The sequence below is a fragment of the Vombatus ursinus genome, unplaced genomic scaffold (assembly GCF_900497805.2).
Source record: "Vombatus ursinus unplaced genomic scaffold, bare-nosed wombat genome assembly UNPS02014886.1, whole genome shotgun sequence".
Classification (NCBI taxonomy): domain Eukaryota; kingdom Metazoa; phylum Chordata; class Mammalia; order Diprotodontia; family Vombatidae; genus Vombatus; species Vombatus ursinus.
The window spans coordinates 29,427-52,398 of record NW_020954664.1 but is presented as its reverse complement, the minus strand read 5'-3'; the positions used below and the strand labels follow the sequence as shown (position 1 = coordinate 52,398).

Genomic DNA, 22,972 nt, shown 5'->3' with positions numbered 1-22,972 from the left:
TTTGAAACATAAGTCTTGTCCCTTCTATGTCTTAGCTTTATAAAATCTTGTTTTATTGTCCAAAAATATTCTATATCCAATATCATTAATAATCATATCTATAGCAATCTTTACCAAAGAAGGAACTACAGAGAATCGCATCTGTTTCAATGTACAGGTTCTGGGGGTTGTTAGGGATTCTTTTGGCTAGGCAAAATATTGACAGGACGTTCACTATGCCCTTCTTGAAATATGTTTATAGATATGGGATTTTAAAAAAAGCATTGCCAATGTGTAATATAAATAAACTGGACTAACCTATTGATCTCATATGAAAAATCTGGTTTAAATTACCTAGAAATGGCCAATATTCAGGCCCTATATTCGGTATACATATGAAAATAAATCATTGCCATTTATGAAATTTTCCTTTCTATGGCGCCTTCAGAGCAGATGATTTGTGATCTCAGATATCTCCAAGCTATCCAATATCTTTTTTCTCAGTCCCTCTCAAATCTGACCTTTGTGTTATAATGGATTTCTTTGCTCTGTTATGACTTCTTCTAAGTGCTTTCTGGCCTCTCTCATTCTCTTCCCATGGCTCTTCTCCAAACCTGCCATTTTGTGTACTAAAACCCCACTGCTTCTGACAATGTCCATTCCCAGCCTCTGAACTTATTTCACTTTGTCTGTTCTAAACCCTCCCAATACTGACATTCCAGCTTCTACAGCCTCATCCAGCTCAAGATTCTGGATTTGAAATTTCCTTCAAGCTGAGACATTTTCAATTCTATATGTTCTCCCTGATCTAGCTTTGTGGCTGTACTTTCCACTAGAAACTGGAACTTTTCAGAGGAGAGACTTGCCACTCAGCTGAGCAATTCCGTATTTTAAGCTCTCAGACATCTCCAAACTCCCCCTTCAAGGATATGAGAAGTCTAGATATTCATTTTTTAAAAGACCTTGTAAGAGAAGACATTTCTGGAACTAAAGAAACACAATGCCATACTCTATAAGCTTTTTTTTGTTTTGTTTTAATTGACAATTTAACCTTTCCAGGTCTGACATCTTGGTTCTAAGGCCAAACCTTCCTAAGATTTAAATGCGTTTCCCCCCTACTTTTTATATTTATTGGATTATTATTATGATATACCTAGGTTTTACTGATACATTGGTTTTGAAAATGAGCCATGTCCCTTATAGGTCTGCTTTATGTAACACCTTTTTTGATGACCAAAGAGACTCCATATTCATTATCATTAATAGTAATATTAATAATAGTTTTTAGCAAAGAAGGAAGTGCATTGGATTGCATTTGTTTCATCAGGCCAGTGCTTTGGGTGTTTGGGGGCTAGCCAAAAAACAGTCAGTACTTTAAAAATACTTTTTTGGCTCTGTGCTTGAGGATGTGAATTTTTTTTTAAGCTTCATAAATGTTTGATACAAATTAAGTGGAAATCAATGACAGTTCTCACAAAAAACTCTAACTTCTTGTTTTTTTAATTTACTTAAAATTGGCTAATATTATGACTCACTAAGAATATATATGAAAATGAACCTTTGGCTTTTATGATCTTTTCCATTCTAGGCGTCTTCCAGAGTAGATGATTGATGTTCTTAGAGCCCTTCTAGCTACTGAATATACAGTAGTTTTGAATACAATCTGGGTTCTGATTTCTATGTTCTAAGGGCTCTTTGCTCTGTTATGCCTTCTTCTAAGGGCTCTCCTACCTCTCTCATGCCATTTTCCACAGCTTCTACAATTCCTGTCATTCTGTGTCTTAAACTCCCTTTGCTTCTGACAATTTCCATTCTCAGCCCCTGAACATCTCCCACTCTGTCTGCTCTAGTGCCTCTAAGCATTGACATTATAGCTTTTCCAACTGCATCCAGCTCAGGATTCTGGATTAGAAATTTCCTTCAAGCTTAGATAGACTAGGTTATACATCTCTTTTGTTGTTGGTGGTGTTGTTTTGTTCAATGGTTTCAGTTGTGTCTGACTCTTAGTGACCCCATTCAGGTTTTCTTAGCAGAGATACTAGAATGGCTTGCCATTTCCTTAACTTCAATTTACAGATGAGGGAACTGAGGCAAACAAGTTTAAGTGACTTGCCCAAGGCCACACAGCTGGGAAATGTCTAAGGCCAGATTTGAACTCAGGAAGATAAGGCTTCTTGAGCTCTATCTGCTGTACCACCTAGCTGTCCATATATGTCTCACCCAATCTAATATTTCAGCTTTACATTCCAATCCAATATGGGACATTCAGAAGTGGATCTCACCTCTTAGCTAGGGAATTCTGTAATTGGAGCTCTCAGCCACCTCCAACTTTGCCCCTTGAGTAGCACCTGGAAGCCAAGATACTCAACTATCTAAGGACCTCTAAGAAACCACACCCTTCTGGGAAGTATATGTTTTTTTCCCATAGTATTTTAATTTATCGATTATTAAAATGCAAATGATATTACTGATATAATGATTTTGAAACAGAAGTCCTCTCCCTTATAAGCCTTCTGTATGTAACAGTTTCTGTGGACAAAAATACTCTATATTCAAGATCATTAATAGAAATATCAATAGTAATCTTTACCAAAGAAGGAACTACATAAAATTGAATTTGTTTTCGAGTTCAGTTGTTTTGGTTTTAAGGGGAATTCTTTGGTTCTCCAGAAAATAGAAATAATTTCCTCTTAAACTTTTTGTTTTGTGATTGAAAGTGTTTTTTTTTTGTTAAATCACCATTGGGATAATATAGATTAAATTGGAATAAATTGTTATTCACATGAAAAACCTACTTTTTTCTTCTTTTTCAAATTAACTGGAATTGGCCCTAAATTTGACCCACTAAGAATGCATATGAAAGTAAATCCTGGCCCTTCATGATGGTTTCCATTCTAAGGTCCTCCAGAACAGATGTTTATGTGTTCTCAGAGCCCTCTCTACTATGCCAGATGGAAGATTTTAAGACAATCCAGGCCTAACCTCTCATGTTCTAAGAGCTCTCCTCATTCTGCTATGCCTTCTTCTTCTAAGGGCTCTCCTATTCTCTCATCTCCTTCTCCATGACTCCTCCCAGGTCTGATATTCTGTGTGCCCAAATCCTCCCACTTCTGACATTTCCTAATCCTAGCCTCTCCATATCTCCTACTCTCTCTGTTCTAGTCCCCTGCAATGCTGATATTCCAGCTTCTAAAGCCTTATTCAGCTCTGGATTCAGGATCTGATATTTCCTTCATGCTCATAAATTCTAGGTTCTAAGTGCCCTCCTTCTTTTAATATGTGATCTTCACTGTCCACCATCAATCGTGATAATGAAGCAAGACTTATCCCATTGCTAGGAAATTCTAGATTCTAAGCTCTCAACTTCCTCTGACTTTCCCTCTTGAACGTTATTTAAAAGCCCAGACATACAGTGTTCTAACAAATTCCAAGACATGAGATTTTTAGACTTAAAGGAACACCCTCCTTTGATCTATCAGGGTTTTTTGAAGGTTTTAAAAATTGGATTCTTATTACAATACACATGGTTCTGACTGATATGATTTTGAATCATAAATCATGTCCCTCATAAGTAGACAGAATGAAATAACTTTTTTGGTCCAAAAATACTCCATATACATTTTCATTAAAACAATTTCACTAGCAGTGTTGACCAAAGAAGGAACTCCTTGGAAATGTCTTTGTTATAACATGCTGGTTTTTTTTCTTTTCTGGGGTGGTTTTTAGCCAGCCAAAAAGCAACCAGTACTTTCACCATGCTCTTTTAGATGTATTTTTGAGATTGTGAGGTTTTTTGTTTTTAAAGAATTACCAGGCTCAGATTCTTAAAATCTATACACTGCTCAGATTCTCAAGATCTGGCCTGCTTGCATTAGCGATACAAATGATTAAGCAATACAAATTATTAGATTCCTTAAGAGTCTGCCCAATATGATGGATGTTCTAATAAACCTTGTCTTTGGCTGAAAGAAGGTTTGTGTCAAATTCATTCAGGCAGGACCCGAGTGTTGTGATTTTGGGGTCCCAACACCCCTAAACCTCAAAAATTTGGTGGTCTCTATGGGGAAAACTACCTAACCCCAAGTTCTTCTCTAGCCAAGACTGGAAGGTATGTAAGCCTCTCCCCACTTCTTTCTTGCCCTGCAGTTGGGGTCACTGTCCAAGCACCTAGGAAGGCTTGGAGGTGCTTTTTGGGCAGATAGTTATGAGGCTGTCTACACTTGGCCTGACGCTCTCAGGCTCTCAGTCCACTGGGTCGGTTCAAGGCCATGGATCTGGATACACCTTCCACAGCATAGAGGACAAGGACAGACGCCCTATCGAAAAATGCATGCCCAATTCTGTCAATTCTCTTGGCGCTAGGTAATTGGGAAAACTGCAGGTGCATTTTGGTTCCCTGAGGCTTACTTACTCCCTTCTTTCTACATCCCTGAATCCTCCTTCACGGAGGCTACAGGGAAAAGTTACAACAGCTAAAAACATCTTAGCAGATTCTGGAAGTTTTGTGATCAATCATTAAGGAATTTTGAAACACCTCCTTACAACCCTGGTCACTCCCTTCTCCCACTCCCTTCCCTTGAGTCCCTCCCACAGTCTTTCTGTATATAAGGTCCATCTTGTCTCCATTAAGGTGCTCAGATTCTTAAAATCTAGCCACCGCTCAGATTCTTAAGATCTGGCCCACTTGCATTAGCGATACATATGCTTAGATTCCTCAATAATCTGCCCAATATGATGGATGTTCTAATAAACCTTGTCTTTGGCTGAAAAAAAAATTACCATTGGGTTACTATATAAGAAATGGGAATAAATTATTAATCTCATAAGAAAAATCTATTCTCTTAGTGCTTTTTAAATTATTTAGAAATGGCCAACATTTGGGCCCACTAAGAATTTGTGTGAAAATAAATTCTTGCTATTTGTGGGATTTTCCATTCTAAGTTCCTTTCTAGAATGGATGATTGATGTTCTCAGAGCCTTCCCAGCTATCAGATACGGTTGGTTGTTTTTAGGACACTCCAAGATCTGACCTGTTGTGTTCTAAAGGCTCTACTCAGTCTAATATCTTTTTTCTCAGTATTCTCCTGCCTCTCTCATTCTCTTCTCCATGGCTACACATAGTCCTGGCCTCTTGTTTAGTCAAATCTTCCTGCTTCTGACAATTCTCATTCTGAGCCTCTGAACATCTCTCTGTTCTATTCCCTCCCAAAATTGACATTCCAGCTTCTACTTCTTTAATCCATTTAGGATTCTGGATAGACATTCTAGGTTCTAAGTGCCCTTCTAGATCTCAAATTCTGGCTTCACTTGCCACTCTAAACTGGAACATTTAGATGTGGAAATAATTGCCTAGCATGGAAATTCTTGATTTTAAGCACTCAGCCACCTCCAAATTTGCCCCTGGAATGGTAACTGGAAGTTGAGACATTTAGTGTTCTAAGACCCTCCAAGACATGACACTTTTGGATCTAAAGAAACACTCTACTATGATCTGAGTTTAAAATTTTGGAGAAAATACTCAGTATTCATTAACATTAATAGTATTATCAATAGCAGTCTTTACCAAAGAAAGAAATGCAAGGTATTGTATTTCAGTGTGCTGGTACTTTGAGTTTGTGAACTTTTTTTGGTTTTGTTTTAGCTAGCCAAAAAATAATCACTACTTTCACTTTTTGTTATGTGTGGTTGAGAATGTGAGATTTTTTAAAAAACATAATCACTGGGTTAATCTATAATACATCACAATAAAATTATTAAACTTATAGGAAAAGTCTACTTTCTTCTTCATTTTTTAAATTAAAATTAACTATAACCAGCCAATATTTTTGGCTAAGAATATATTTTTAAATAAGTTATTGCCGTTTATGATCTTTTCCATTAGAAGCTCCTTTCAGTGCTTATAATTTATGTTCTCAGACCTCAGACCTCTCACTCCTGTCACATATGGTATTTTTCAGACATTCCAAGTTCTGACCTTTTGTGTTCGAAGGTTTCTCCTCTCTCTGATATCCCATCTTCTTCTTTTTTCTTTTCTTTCTTTCTTTCTTCTTCTTCTTTTTTTTTTTTTGCTAGGCAATGGGGTTAAGTGACTTGCCCATGGTCACACAGCTAGTAAGTGTTAAGTATCTGAGGCCAGATTTGAACTCAGGTCTTCCTGACTCTAGGGCTGGTGCTCTATCCACTGTGCCACCTAGCTGATCCAATATCCCTTCTTCTAAGAACTCTCCTCCTTCTCTCATTCTCTTTTCCATAGCAACTCCCAAGCCTGACATTGGATGTGCTAAAATCCTATTTTTTCTGGCAATTTATTTCTCAGTCTCTGAACATCTCCCACTTTCTCAGTTCTAACCTCCCTCCTAATCCGATATTGGAGGTTAGAAGGACTTGTCCACCTCAGAATTCTGGATTCAAGTTTCCCTGAAGCTCAGATATTCTAGGCTCTAATGTCCTTCTAGATCTGTTGTTCTGATTTCTCTGTCCAGTCCACCTTTTCACATTCAGAGCCTCGACTTCCATCCTACCTAGGAAAATCTGTATTCTAAGTTCTCTGAGACCTCCAATATTCTTCCCTGAAAATCATCTTGAAGTCCAGACATGCCAGGTTCTAAGAACATTTCCAGACCTGGCTTTCTCCTTACCAAGGCCACAACCTCCTCCTTGGACCTACGAGGATTTGTTTATTCGTTTCATTTTTTAATTCTATTGATTTCAGCACACTTCACTTATTCCTGATCATTACCCTGATTTCAAAGCACAATCATTTTCCTTTTAATTCCGTAGACAAAACTACCCTAAATTTTGTCCGAAAGTCCACCACAATCATTGTCATGGGGAGGAACATTAATACTTGTCTTACCTGATGAAGGGACTACAGGGTATTAAAAGTCTTTGTTTTCTCCTTGTGGATTTCCACTAAATAAGGCGCTGTCCTTGTACCTTGACCCTTTGTTTGAAGATCTGGGTTTTCATTTAAAGCATCACTACTGTGCTAATATAAATGATATTGAGATGAATGGTTCATCTCTTCACCTTACCCTTCTTTTGGGGCTGTAGTTCAGGATGTGAGATTTTTTTTAACCACCACTATTGAGTATACAAATTAAATTTGAATAAATGTTTATTCTCAAAAGAACAATTTAGATCCTTCTTGGGTTTTTGTTTTTGTTTTTTAATTACCTACAACTGGCCAAACCCACACAGTCTATTCCAGGTGAGGCTTGGGTTGGGACCTCTTATTGGCCAGTCAGTAAGAGCCACAGTGATTTGGGTTTAAAGGGATAGTCAAGTAGCTCTATTTGAATGCCAATGGGCTTTATCAAAGCCTGGTTCACCAGAGCTCTACTTCAAGAAATCATAAATGAAATTACATGAGAAAAAAGAGTTAATTGTCCCAGTTTTTGGAAGAAAAAACCCAGCATAAATAAGTAGGGAGGAGAAAAAAATCTAGCCCCCAAACCCCAAGGTATCTAGCAAGGAGACTAAACTGTTAGTGTTCGAGGGACCATCCAAGACTTGACATTTTTGGTTTTAAAGCCACACCATTCTGTGATTTATAAAGTCTATTTTAAAAATTTTTATTAATTGGATTATTATTACAATGCACGCTGTTGTTAGCAACATACTGATTTGAAACGTCTTCTCCCTTGAAAACAGAAAAAAGAAATAAGTTCATTTTTTTTGGCTAGGCAATGGGGTTAAGTGACTTGCCCAGGGTCACACAGCTAGTAAATGTTATGTGTCTGAGGCCGGATTTGAACTCAGGTCCTCCAGAATCCAGGGCCGGTGCTCTATCCACTGAGCCACCTACCTGCCTTTATGTGAAATACCTTGTTTTTTTTTGTCCAAAATTACAATAGCAGTCTTTACCAAAGAAAGAACGGCAGGGCATTGCTTTTGTTGTGGTCAGCAGCTTTTGTGGATTTTTTTGGCTCCCCAAAGAATCGATAGTAATCTCACCAAACACTTTTGGAAATGTAGCTGAAGAAGTGAGGTTTTTGTTTGCTTGCTTTATGCATCACTGATATGTAATATAAATTATATTAGAATAAATGATCTCATAGGAAAAAATCTAGCTTCTTATTTTTAAAGTTAGTTAGAAATGGCCAATATTTGGGTCCACTCAGTATGTATATGTGTGTGTGTGTTATGTGTGTGTAAAATGTACATATGAAAGTATTTACTTTCATATAAATATTTCATATAAATGCTCTCCATTTGTGAGGTTTTGAACTCTAAGGCCCCTTCCAGAACAGATGATTGATGTTTTCAGAGCCCTACCAGCAGTCATATAGAAGAATTTCTAGGACACTGAAAGGTCTGACCTTTGGTGTTCCAAGGACTCTCTTTACTCTAGTTCTTGTCCGTCTCAACACTGACAATCTTACTTCTAGAGCCTCATCCAGCTCTAGATTATGGACTTGAAATTTTCATCAAGGTCAGACATTCTAGGTTCTAAGTGCCGTCCCTCATCAGATATTCTGTCTTCATACTGCCCTCCACATTGGGACATTTAGAGGAGGAACTTGCCTCCTAGCTAGGACATTTTGTATCCCAAGCTCTCAGCCTCCTTCAACTTTCTGCCTTGAGTGGTACCTGGAAGGCCAGGCATTCAGTGTGCTAAGGACCTTCCAAGATATGACATGTATTGTTCTAAAGTCACACCATCCTCTGTTGTACAAAGTTTTTTTTTTCCCTTTTTCTTCTTGATTGGATTATTATGACAATGCACATGGGACTTACCCATATTACTGATTTAGAAACAGAAGCCATGATTCTAACAAGTCCTCAGTATGTGAGACCTTTTTTTTCCCCTCACAAATACTCTATAGTGTTAAAAATTATTTCTCTTGGTAATCTCTGTCTTAGAGACTCAGAGCACCACTTGCAGACTTCTGCTTCAAAGTTCTTCAGAAGGACATCACTGATAATGAGAATTCATTGAATCTTCTTATCCTGGTCAAACCCAACCCAAACCTGAATTGATTTTATCTTACTCAGGCTTGGGTGGAAACAGATACTACTGCCCAGACAGATGGATACTGGGAATGGTCTGGTGGAATGATGGCAGGTTGATATGAACCCTTGTTGAAAGGGTATATAATGCTGTACCCCTAAAATCCCTGTTGAGCCAGTTCTGAACTAGCCCCCTTAGGGGGGCCCAGTTTTGGACTAAACTCCCATGCAATGCATGTCAAGCCAGCTTGAGAGAAATTAACCCATGGATACACACACCCAATTTTGTATGTCTCTTTCTTAGAATAAATAAATTGGTGTTCACATTAAAGGTGCCACAACTTGGATTTGGACTTTGATTTTTGAGATACACTTTCACCCCAACAGGGCTGGGGCTCAGCACCCATAGGACTTTTTTTCCTGAAGTCCCAGCCCTGAAGGGTGGGTAAGTCTTATCCCCAAAATCCCTGCTTCTTATCTATCAGATCTCCCGTTTTTAGGTTGCAGTCTGTTTTCTTTTTTTCTCCAAGTGGCTCTGGGGTTGGGACTTCAAAGAAAAACAAAAAAGGGTCTCCTCTGATGGATATCCTCTGTAATTGGCTAGAGGTCAGTCAGAGTAAACTGGCATGTGATAACTCTGAATTTTGACCAGTACCAGTCTAATTTTAATTCTGAATTGGTTTAAAAACAAACTGAGACTTAAAAGTCAACAAGGAAATTAGATTTGTGCACACTTTGTGTTGTCAAGCTGTTTCTATCTCTGTGTGTGTTTATAAAATGTTTTATATTTGTGGTGAAAGACTTAAAATGCAGCCAGAAAAACTTCTAAGGAATATCTAAGGTCTGTAATTAGAGAGAGAATATTAGGAAAGAACTCCCACCTTAGGCTTTCAGTGGGAGATTAAGATTTTTTTTGGGAGGAGTAATGGAATCAAAAAGCAGGGAGACACTCTCCCAGAAGTTAGTGGAAGGTGAAATCAGAGCAGCAAGCAGCCTTTACTGATAAGGATCTAGAGCATACAGCCAAGACAGCAAGGGCTGAGAAAGGGAAAAGCTAAGGGTTTGAATTCAGGTTTAATCAGATCCCAAAGCTAGAGTTTGTACTTTGTGTTTAAATTAAATCTAGAGAACTGACTTGCACCCCCTCCCACCAATATGTCAGGTATCAAGGCAATGTGTTTAAAACTGCAAAAAGAAGGGTTTTTCTGTCTTTTAAGCATTAATATTATAAAAGCTGTTTGTGAAGGGTGTGGTGAAAAAAATAGCTCTCTTGATTTGTAAAGTGTTAGGCATTAACTCCCTCCAGATTCTAACAGGTGAAGAGAAGCAGGACCAAAAGTGGGGTGAGTATAATTTTTAGTTTGGAATATAAAAGAAAGTGGAGGTAGTCTGAGTAATGGGTTTGAAAGATTAGTAAAGAGGAATAAAGGTTTGAGCGAAAACATGATGGGAAGAAAAAAATGGTTTGGGAATAGTTTGGGGTGGCATGATCTGCAGCAAGCCCATGTGCTGTAAGCCTCCCCCCACCCCCATCCTGTTCAATTAATTATTGGAACTCTGGAAGTTTATGCCTGGGGAAACTGACCACACCCTGTCAGCATTAATTCAGATTCCTCTGGTCTCATTGCCTGGGACAAACTCTTAACTAACCTGAATGATTATAGGTGAATTTAAACTGTTTGTAAAACTTATATGCATCAGCCTGAAACTCCCTGGAGGATGAAATGCTTAAGGTAGTTTTTTTTTTTTTATCTGATAAGCTTCAAAAAGGGAGACTAGACTTGAGCTCTCTTAAGGAAGTAGAGGGAACAAAAGGGGGGGTATTCAGAGCTGGGAATACACAGCCATGTGTCTTTTTTTTTTTAAGGGAATATATGAATTTGTGGATAATATTTCCTCTTAAAGGGCCAAGAGTATTGGATTTTAAAAAAAATTCTTAAATGTTTATCGTTAGCTATTATAAATACAGATTTGATTTGATTTAAGTCTATTTACCTCAGTTTACTTTTTTGTAAGGGAATAATAATGGAACTCACTTCCCAGGGATGTTGTGAGGATCATATGATTGTAAAGTCCTTAACACAATGACTGGCATATGCTAGACAAATGTAATTGTTTTATACCTGATAATTTGAAGTAGTTTTAAAGTACCAAAAGTAATAAGAGCAATAATTTCTATATGTGATAATCTGAAAGTGCAATTGATGTCATCTGAAGTATATTATTTGTGTTATTACTGTATTTCTCAATTTTTAATCTGGATTTTGTTGCATATGAATTGGGCCTTTAAAAAAAAGGATGTGATAAAATCTTTTTGAAAACTGTTAATATTTAATGAGGTATATTTGGTTATAAATAAGTAATAATAATAATACTGATATTTACTATGAGACCAGATTTTTCATTTGAAATCTTGGCTATTATGAAAATATATAAGATGGTTTCAGGTTGTAATTTCAACATATTAATGATGAGATGAATGATTCTCTGTGCAAGGTGATTTAGAAATGCATTTACCTAAATTGATAATGGGTTGTTTCAAATTTTAAACACATTATAATGAGTAGGGTACTGTTACATTTCTAAATTGTGCAATTTGGTAAACAATTGTATCACCTATGTTGTTAGAAAAGCCATTTCTCTTGTAATCTAGATGTTGTTAGATTAAGAATTGTACTGTCAGAGGAAAATAAGAATGGGTTAGGAAGATGTTAGGTCATTCTATCTGACCATGTGTCGTAATACCTTTCATAATTTAAGAAAATATAAACTTCCAAATTTGGTCTATATTTAAAAGGAAGTTTCAGCTCTCACTTAGTAAATTATGATTGTTAACTGAGCTATTTGGAGTTTTTGTTTAAGTCAAATATTTACAAAGGTATTTTTGTGAAAGGAAACTTGGTAATTATGCAAAGAAAGGACCTTGTAAAATCTCCTTGTCATTAATTTATTTTGTTACAGTAACAGAATAAAGTGTAAGCTGTTTTTAGGAAAGGAATGCTTTTATGAAGAAATGTTTTGACGGGGCAGCTAGGTGACTCAGTGGATAGAGCACCAGCCCTGAAGTCAGGAAGACTTGAGTTTAAATCCGGCCTCAGACCAAACACTTGACATTTACTAGCTGTGTGACCCCGGGCAAGTCACTTAACCTCAATTGCCAAAAAAAATGTTTTGTAAAATCTTTTGTGTGATTTCTAGAAGGCTTACTAAATTTCCATTTGCACTAATTTGTTGCAAGTAATAATTTGATATTGATGAGAATTATGTCCAAACCTACTGTGAATTTTGAGTTTCATTATGTTATTTAATCAGGAACTAGAACATGTGTAGGAATGCATGCAAACAACTTAAGGTTCACTTTAAAGATGTTCCCTAACCAATGTGAGATTATAGTCACATCTGAAACCCTGATTATGGGAATTTGCTATTCAAGACCTTATGGAACTGTTAATGGACTGTTTTCCTGAGTCTAACTCCAGGTATAGTTATCAAGGAACTGATTGAGTCGCTGACCCATGAGGCCAGCAACCCTGTGGGGGTAACTGCAGAGGGTGTTCTCATGGGAAGGTCAGGAGAACAGCTATTCTGCATGAGCTGAGAGGTAGGATTCTCCTGACTCAATTTTCCCCAATATGACACCTGCCAGACTTTAAGCCTGGCTCAACACAGTTGGCCATTATATAACTTCTGCCTGGAATTGACATGAAGTTAGGGAAACATTGTTGCCTTACTTCGGTTATGTCCCTATTCTTTTATGGCAAATTTCTATAATCAAAAGTTGTATAAGCACAATATTAAATCTATTAAATAATAGATTGATACTGGAACATCTGAGGTTATTATAGTAAGATGCAAGCATAAGATTGAGCTATTTGGCTTAGAATTTTAGAAGTAAATATTTAGCCTTGACATCTGTTCTACTAAAGCTTGAGTGGAGACAGATTTCTTTTTGTCTAGATAGCCCAGACTGGGGCAGGGGTCTGATAGAAGGGTATTTCCATGGAATGACCTCAGCTCCTGTGGGAAGGGTTTAAAAACTGTGTACCCCAACTCCAAAGGGATCTCAGACTTTTGCTTGTAGCTCCCCATGCTTGCAAGCCAGCTTGAGAGAAAATAAATGGGCAGACAAACCTAATTCATTTGTCTTTCTTAGATCAAACTCTGTTGGTTGACACTGCAGATTTTGGGAGTTTGGGATGGTTTTCTTTGCAGGTCAAAACTAGACAGTAGTCTCACCAAATCTTTTTGGCTGTTGGGTTGAAAATGTGAGGTTTGTTTGTTTGTTTTTTAAACATCACCGATGTACAATATAAAATAAATTGGAAAAAATAAATGATCTCAAATGAAATATTTATATTTTTCTTCTTTTTTAAATTACCTATAACTGGCCAATATTTGGGCCCACTACTAAGATAAGTGAAGTAAATCCTTATCATTTATGATATTTTCCATTCTAAGACCCCTTCCAGAACAGATGATTTAGGTTCTCAGAACTCTTCTAGCTATCAAATAAGATGATTTTTAGGAAACTCTAAGATCTGCCCTTTTGTGTTCTAAGGGCTCTCTTTGCTCTGATATCCCTTCTTCTGAGTGCTCACTGATCTCTAGCATTCTCTTCTCCATGGCTACTCCCAAGCCTGACATTCCATGTGCTAAAATCCTCTGGCTTCTGACAATTTCCATTCTCATCCTCTGAGCATCTCTAGTCTCTCCCATATTTGATATCCAGCCTAGGATTCTGGATTCAAAATTTCCTTCACACTCAGATATTCTACACTCTCAGTACTTCTTGGCCAATTTCAGGTTCTGACATTGAGTGCAATGTCAATCCTAGCTAGGAAAGTCTGTATTCTATGTTCCTTGAGACCTCCAATATTCTTCCCTGAAAATCATCCTGAAGGCTAGACACGCCAGGTTCTAAGGACACTTCCAGAACTGGAGTTCTAGTTTCTCAGGCCACAACTTCCTAGAACCTAAAAGGGCCTTTTCTTCCTTTAACTCTTTTAATTCTATTGATCTCAGTAACTTCTCTTCTGCCTTATCCTTGTAGTGACTTCAAAGTACACACCTTCTTTTTAATTCCTAGGACTCAATACCTACTTTCCCCCTCAAAAAATACTCCATAATCGTTATTATTAAGAGGAATATCAATACATATCTTACCTGATGAAGAGACTATTACATGTTTTTCTTTTCTTGCTTTTTTTTCTTATTGTTTTCAGGTAAATGAGGCATAGTCCTGGTACCTTGCAAGATTATCTTGGGTATTTGAAGACTTCAGTTTTCATTCAAAGCATCACTGTTGTGCCTGATATAAAATATATTGATATGAATGAATAAACATCCTAAAAATTACAATGGCTTCTTATTTTTTAAATTATCTGGTCCTTCCCCAAACTTTGGCCCACTGAGCACATAACCAAGCATCCTCCTTCCCAGCAACAATATTTTGTGTTCCAGAGCTGACGATTTACCATCTCCTGGCACTCCCAGCTAAGACATTCTTTGCCTTCAAGGCCCCTCTGACTTCTGACATTCTGTGTTCTAAGGGCTCTCCTGGCTCTAATGTCCCTTGGGTTAAGTGATCTCCTGCCTCTGTCTTTCTCTGCTCTATGGCTCCTCTCAGTCCAGACCTTCTCTGTTCCAGGGTCCCACTGGCTCTGGAAATTTCTTATCTCAGGCTTTGGACATCTCTCACTTGCTGTCTTCTAAGGTCCATCCCTATGCTGTTAGGACAGGTTCTAGTGCCCTATCTTGGTTTAGAAATTTTATACAACTCAAAAATTCCAGTTCTAAGTGACCTCCCAGTTCTGATATTCTAACTTCTATGTATATTCCAAGTTCTGACATTCAGAACCCACACTGCCCTACCAGCTCTACCATGCTATATAGTCTAAGTCCCCTTCCACCTCCAAACTATTTCTCTAAAGGGATCCTCAAAGCTCAGAACTCTCAGTGTTCTGACAGTTCTGACTCCAGTTCTAACATTTTATGTTCTAAGGCCTCACTCTGCTACAACCAGCCAGGTTATTTTTCCCCTTTTTTATAACAATATTCACATGCTTAACAAATACTAAGTTTGCAAAGTAGATAGGGCATCCCTTTAATGCTAGTGTATATAACACCTTATTTTTCCCCCAAAATACATTATAATCATTATGATTATTATTAATACCAAAAGCAGTTTTTATCAATGAAAACATTCATGGAATTGTATTGTTCCAAAAACAAACAAAAACTGTCACCCAGCCAACCCCTTGGTTCTATGGTTTTGGATGTGAGATTTCTTTTTTTTAAGGTATCAACAGTGGGCTGTTATGTTAAATTGGAATAAATTATTTATCCTATAATAAAAAATTTAATTTCTCATTATTTTTGAAAAAAATAATTTGAATTGGTCAATATTTTGGCCTACTAAGGATACATATTAAAATAATCCTTACCACTAAGACCCCTGCCAGAGCTGAGGATTGATGTTGCTGGACTGTTATAGCTATTTCAGGACACTTCAAGATTTGACCTTTTGTGTTTCCTTAGCCTAATATCTCTACTTCTAAATGCTCTACTAACTCTCTTATTCGCTTTTCCCTGGTTACACCATATCCTGACATTCTGTGTGCCAAAATTCCACTACTTCTCATTATTTCCATTCTCAGCCCCTGAACATCTCCCACTCTCTCTGCTCTAGTCCCTCCCAAAACTGACATTCCAGATTTCACAGTCTCATCCAGTTCTGGATTCTGGATTTGAAATTTCCTTCATGCTCAGATGTTCTTGGTTCTATATGACTTCTCCAATATAATATATGTGCCACACTTTCCAATCCAAAATGGCATATCCAGAGGTGAGCCTCACCCCTTAGCTGGGAAATTCAGTATTCTGACCTCTCAGTCATATCCAAATTTCTTCCTTATATGGTACCTGGAACACTAGACATTCAGTGTTGTAAGGAGCTTCCCAGCTCTGACATTTTTGGTTCTAAGGTCACACCTTCCTGTGATCTATAACTTTTTTTTCAGTTTTTTAATTAAAAAATTATAAATAAAATGCAAACATAATGACTATTAAATTACTAATATAATGATTTTGAAATATAAGTTATCTCATTTATGACTCCTTAGTATCTAATACTTTGTTTTGTGGGAAAAAATACTTGATATTCATTATCATTAATAGGAATATCAATAGGTGTCTTTACCAAAGAAGGGACTGCAGGGAATTGTATTTTGGTGTGCACAAGCTTTGTTTTTTCCAGGTTTTTTTTGGTTATCTAAAGAAGAGAGTACTTTCCCCCATACACATGTGACTATGGGGTTGAGAATTGAAGAATTTTTTAAAGCATGAAGACCAGGCTAATATATATTAAATTCAAATAAATCATCAATGTCATGTGAAAAATCTTCTCTCCTATTTTTTTAAAATTTCCTTGAACCAGCCAATATTTTGGTCCACTAAGAATATGTGTGAATCCAATCCTTTCCATGTATGAGATTTTGCATTCTAAGACCATTCCAGAGCAGATGATTTATGTTCTCAAAGCCCTCCCAGCTATCACATGTCGTGGTTTTCAGGACACTCCAAAATCTGCCCTTTCATGTTCCAGGGGCTCTCCTTACTCTGATGGCCTTTGTTCTTGGTACTCTCCTCATTCTCACATTGTCTTCTCCTTGGCTGCTCCCAGGCCTGACATTCTGTCTGGGAAAATCCTTCTGACAATTTCCATTCTCATCCTTGGCAAATCTACTCTCTTCTTTTGTAGTCCTTCCCAACACTGACATGCCAGCTTCTACAAATGCATTCAGCTCAGGACTCTGGATTCAAAATTCTTTCATCTCAGACATTCTAGCTTCTAAATGCCCTTCCCAATCTAAAATTATGGCTCCACTTTTCAATCCAGATTGGGATTTTTAGAATCAGGACATACAACCAAGCTAGGAAATTCCATATTCTACATTCTCAAGCACCTCCCATTTTCCCCCAGAATGGTACCTGGAAGAACGGAAATTCAGTATTCTAAGGACATTCCAAGATACTATATTTTTGGCGCTAAAGGCACAACTCCTGCAATCTATATGGTTATTTGTTCAGTTTTTGATTTCTTGATTATTACAATGCACATGTGTCTTATTGTTATATGGATTTTGAAACCTAAATCTACTCTCTTCTAAGTCCTCTGTATGGAATACTTTGTTTTTGTGGCCAAAAGTAATCTACATTCGTTATCATGCATAGTAATATTGAACCAGTCTTTACCAGGGAAGAAACTATATGGAATTGCATTTGTTTTCATGTACAACTTTTGGTGACTTTGGGAATTATTTTTGGCTGGCCAAAAAATCAGCAGTATTATAACTATACCTTGGTGGCTATGTGGATAAAGATGTGAATTTTGTTTTAAAGCATCAGCAATGGAAAAATTAAATTGTAAGAAATGCACTCTTACACAAAATCTGCATTTTTCTTGTTTTTCAAATCTTCAGGATTGGCCAGTATTTTGCCTGACTCAATATATAATCCTGGCCATTGATGGTATTTTCCATTCTGAGGACCCTCCAAAGCTGTTGATTTACTTTCTCAGAGTCCTCCCAGCAATCACATGCCATGGTATTGAGGACACTCCTATTTCTATATGCTGGGTTCTAAGGCCTCTCCTTGCTTTGATATCCCTTCTTCTAAGGGCTCTTCTATTCCTCTCCTGTCTTAGAGGGGGATTATTTTGACTCACCAAAAAGTAGATAATATGCTCACTATACTCCTTTGGCAGTGTGGTGGAGGGTGTAAGAATGTCTTTTAAGGCTCACCAAATGTGTTCTATAAATTCAGTTACTGTAAATGATTGACCTCATATGAAATATCTACCATCTTGTTTCTTAAATTCCCTAAAACTGGCTAATATTGTGATCACTAGGAATGTGTGTGTGGGTGTGGGTGTATGTGTGTGTATGAAAAGAAATCCTTGCCATTTATGCTATTTTCCATTCTAAGGTCCCTACCAGAGCAGATGATTTATGTTTTCACAGCCCTCCCAGCTATGGCACACAGCTAGGGCATACCAGGTCTGATCTTTAGTTTCTGAGAGCTCTCTTTGTCCCAGTATCCCTTCTTCTAAAGATTCTTCTGACTCTCATCCTCTTCTCCATGACTATTCCCAGGCCTGACATTCTGTTTGCCAAAATCCTACTACTTCCAACAATTCCCCTTCTCAGCCTCTGAATTTCTCCCACTTGTTCTGTTCTAATACTTCCAAACACTGACATTCTAGCTCCACAGCCTCATCTGGCTCAGGATTCTGGATTTGACATTTCATTCAAGCTCAGACATTCTAGGTTCTAAATACCCTCCCAAATTTCATATTCTGGCTTTACTTTCTATTCCAAATTGAGACATTTAGAATTAGGACTTAACCTCTGACCTAGGATGTTCTATAATCTAAGCTTTCAGTCACCTCCAACTTTCTTCCTTGTACCTAGTACCTGGAAGGCCAGACACTCAATATTTTAAGTACCTCCCAAGATCTGCTATTTTTGGTTCTAAGGCTGCACCCTCCTATAATATAGAAGGTGTTTTTTCCTTAATTGGATTATTATTACAATGCACATGGGTCTTACAGATATACTGATTTCAAAACAAATTGTATTCTTTGTAAGTCCTATGTTATAACTTGGGGGGGTTTGTTTGTTTTTATTTTTTATCCAAAAATATTGCACATTCATTAGCATTAACAGTAACATCAATAGCAGTCTTTACCAAAGGAGGAACTGCATGTAACTGCATTTGTTTGGGTGGGTTGGTGGTTGTCATGGGATTTTTTTATCTAGCCAAAAATCAGTCAGTACTTTTACCAAATACCTTTGGTTGTGTGGTTGAGGAAGTGAGACTTTTTTTTAAAGCTTCACCACTATGTAAAATTATTTTATACCACACTGTAAATTAAATTGAAATAAAGGACTGATCTCCCATGGAAAAATCTGTATTCTCTGTCTTTCTTAATTTACCAAGAACTGGCCAATATGTTTTTTGCCCATTAAGGGTATATTTGAACAAATATTCTTGAAATGTATGATATTTTGCATTCTAAGGCCCATTCCAGAGCAGATGGTTTATGTTCTCTTAGCCCTCCCAGCAATGGTCTATGGGAGTTTTGGGGACACTCTAGGTCTGACCTTTTGTGTTCTCTCCTTAATCTGATATCTCTGGTTCTAAATGTTCTCCTAATTCTCTCATTCTCTTCTCCATGGCTGCTCCCAGGCCTGTCATTCTCTATTGAGTGGCCCCAATAATTTGCTATGACCTATTTATAAAACTTTTCTTTAAAAAAAGTCATTCTCCCACTGCTTCTCACCATTTCTGTTCTCAGCCTCTGAACATCTCCCACTTTCTCCCTCTAGTCCTTCCCAACACTGACATTCTAGCTTCTACAACTTCATCCAGCTCTGGATTCTGGATTAGAAATTTCCTTCAAGCTGCTACCTCTACCTTGAGCAGCAGCCAGAAGCATGGTGGGCCAGGGTGCAGACCCTCTTCATTGCCTACTGTATTTACTTTGACCACAGGAGACAGAGCGACCCCAATTTTAAGAACAGGCTCCGAGAGCGAAGAAAGAAACAGAAGCTTGCTAAAGAGAGAGCGAGGCTTTCCAAGTTACCTGACCTTAAAGATGCAGAAGCTGTTCAGAAGTTCTTTCTTGAAGAAATACAGCTTGGTGAGGAATTACTAGCCCAAGGTGAATATGGAAAGGGTGTTTACCACTTGACAAATGCCATTGCTGTCTGTGGGCAGCCACAACAGTTGTTGCAAGTTTTACAACAAACTCTCCCATCACAGTGGTCCAGATGCTTCTGACTAAGCTGCCAACAATTAGCCAGAGAATTGTGAGTGTACAGAGCTTGACTGAAGATGATGTGGAATGAGAAACATGTCAACATAATAAAATCTTAATAAAAAGAATTTTAAATAGTTCTTAGCTCAGAAGATGAGCAGCAATGGGGGGAAAGGGCAAACATGCTAGTTATGGACTATGTATTACACTGAAATCTACCAAAGTTGATTCAAACTTTGCGTAGGTAGGTTTGCTTGGATTTTATTTATTTATCTTAGTGAGAAGTGTGTTTTGAGAAAAAATTCATTTTACAAATACACTATGAATTATCTAAATATTACTAATTTCATTTGTTATTAAAACATGCACTTGTAAGACACATGACACATATATGTTACATATTTGTTAAATATATTTATTATTATATTATTACATGTATATGTGTTTTATATATATAATATATAAATGTTACATATATGCATGTTAAAAATACCCAGTGATCATTTTTGAAAAATATATTTAAGGCAATAAAAAGAATTCTGCACTCCATGTTAGAGAGCTAATGGGTGGATTTGATTTATCCTAATAAATTTTGTAGTATAGTAGAAAACTAATAACTTTTTTTTTTAATTTATCAAAGCTAACAAGCTGTGAAAGTCACTGGATGTGAAGTATTTCCTATTCATAAAGATGATCACGGATACATTTATGAGAAATTTTTGGTGTGTAAGACAACAGCTATCAACAACCAACAACAACAACAACAAAAAAAAAACCTTGAAAAGTATTTTATTTAAAACAAGCTTATAAGTCCTGGATATTTATATTGCAAATCAGAGTTATTAGGAAGAGCACTGAACTAGTAACAGTAAAGAAACGTGTTCTAGTTCTGTTCTGCCACTAACAGCTGTGATTGATATAGGACAGACTACTTTATTGCAGAACCGCTGTAAAATGAGAGATTTGTATTAAGTAATCTGAGTTCTTTTCAGCTCTATGATTATCTGCCTCCTCATCAAAGCCACTTAGTTATGGTGTATTTTCCATACATGTTTGTTTTACTAGTCACAAATATTAATTACATATTCCAAAATGGTTTCCTTGGCCTATTACTATTACCCTGATGAGTTTTTCTTTTTAGTTTAAAAATCAGTAGTGAAGAAAAATTTTCTGACAGTTGGCTATCCAAAAGTAGAGTAGTAGGTTATCTTAGGATACTGTGCATTCCCCATCATTGAAGGGCTTTAAATTGGAAATTGTACATCCTTCTTGGAATTCCTTTCCAGGCATGTGTTGTGTTAGATGATTTCTAAGGTGAAGTCTCTTCCAACTCTGATACTGTGTCATTTTAGAGTAAGTTTAACTTACCCTTTACTTCCTTGCACCTATCTCCATGATCTTCATTCATTTCTCCTCCTCTATACCTTCAAATCTTTGTGGGGTTTTTTTTTTTTTTTTTTTTTTTTACTTTCTTGAACATTGAAACACCAGTGTTTGACATCATGGATGAAGGCTTTTTCTGAGAGGGATTGGGCTGATCAAGCTTCTTTTCTATAGGCAAACTAGTTTGAAAACTAAAGCCTAGCATCAGGTACATATTGGGACATTCTAGACTGAACACTGTCTTAAGTCTTTCTGAACTATAGAGTAACCCCAATAATTTGCTATGACCTATTTATAAAACTTTTCTTTAAAAAAGTCATATGTTCTCTTCAGTAACGTTGAAATCTTATTCTATAATCTCTTCTAGTTTTGTAATCTTAAGGACTGAGAACCTTAAAATGATGATTTGGTGACTAAAAGTGGGGGTGAAGGGGAGGCCATTCTGCCAAGGGGAATAAGGCTTTTTTGGAGCTCCTCCAGCTTGCTGATCTGAGCATGTTAAAGAAGTGTTGTAAATAGGCTGCAGATAATTAGGGGAAGAGGGTTGCTACTGAGAGCTAAGACAAGGAAATAGCAAAGTGCAAGCTTCTTTGGAAGAAATGAAGCATAATAGATTTTTTTTTTTTTAGGCAATTGGGGTTAAGTGACTTGCCCAAGGTCACACAGCTAGTAAGTGTCAAGTGTTTGGTCTGAGGCCAGATTTGAACTCAGGTCCTCCTGACTTCAGAGCTGGTGCTCTATCCACTGCGCCACCTAGCTGCCCCTTATAGAAATATACAGTGGAGCAGACCACTTAAACAATGAAGGGAAAGGAAAAAAATCTTGGAGAAATTCTAAGTTATAGAAAAGTTGCTGATCCATAGTGGTGGAGTTTCTGTAGCAGGAGTTTCCTACACTGATGGAATCAGAGATCTGGACTAAAAAAACAATCCTATATTACAAACTATCCAAATGCCCATAAGTGAAAGGAAGAAGGCAAGAATGGGATAAACTTGGATACAGGAAAGTAAAGGATTATCCCTGTGACATCAAGGCCTGCCCAGTAAAAATAGTCATTTGCACTTGACTATTTCTGATCCTAAAAGGTATATGTTAAATTGGGCTCTTGTGAGCCCAATTTTTTAGTGAACTGATATGGCAGTATTTTCCTTTTCTTGTTTATTGTTCATCAAAAGAATGAAAAGTGAATTTTTTAGCCAATTATAATTGTATTTTGGGGGGCAAGTACAAATTTAATGCTAGTCACATATGGCATCAGAAAGCTAAATATCTTCTAAAAATAATTGATCTTGAAAGTAGAGAATGGTGTTCTGATTTTTTTTTGATGTCTACCTGTAGGACTGGTCCATGTTCTCTTCCTAAAGGATTTTATCTTTTACGAAACCCCCGTCCATTTTGGTAATGTCAAAGCCTGCTACATTCAAGTGAATTAAATGTGCCCCTTTCCTATCCCCCAGCAATCCCCTTTAAGAAAAGAAACAAAAAAGAACAAATTGTGTACACACTTGCATAAAACCTTTGGAAATGGAAAGTCATGAGCTTTCAGAGGTGGACAGGTTTCTTTGCATGGACAAAAGTGTTTGATCTGTTTTATAATTTCATACTTGGTTAAGCATACTTGGAAGTAGCAGAGTTATTCTATCAGATGATTTTAGCAATTATCCAAATGGAGTATAATATTTTCACCATCATCATGCCTGCTTTTGTTACATTATTAATTCAACCTGTGGACAAGGGTATTGCTCAGAATAGAAAACGTTACAGAAATTTCAAGAATGTTGGTTTATTATATAAGCAAGCACTATACAGAACTTTCAATCTTATAAAAATGGAATTTTT

At 37.0% G+C, this 22,972-nt stretch overlaps 1 pseudogene; it reads left to right on the top strand.

Moving 5' to 3' along the window:
- LOC114028552 overlaps positions 1-19,857 on the top strand; it is a 30,888-nt pseudogene extending 11,031 nt beyond the window's left edge.
- Positions 19,858-22,972: the final 3,115 nt, after the last annotated feature.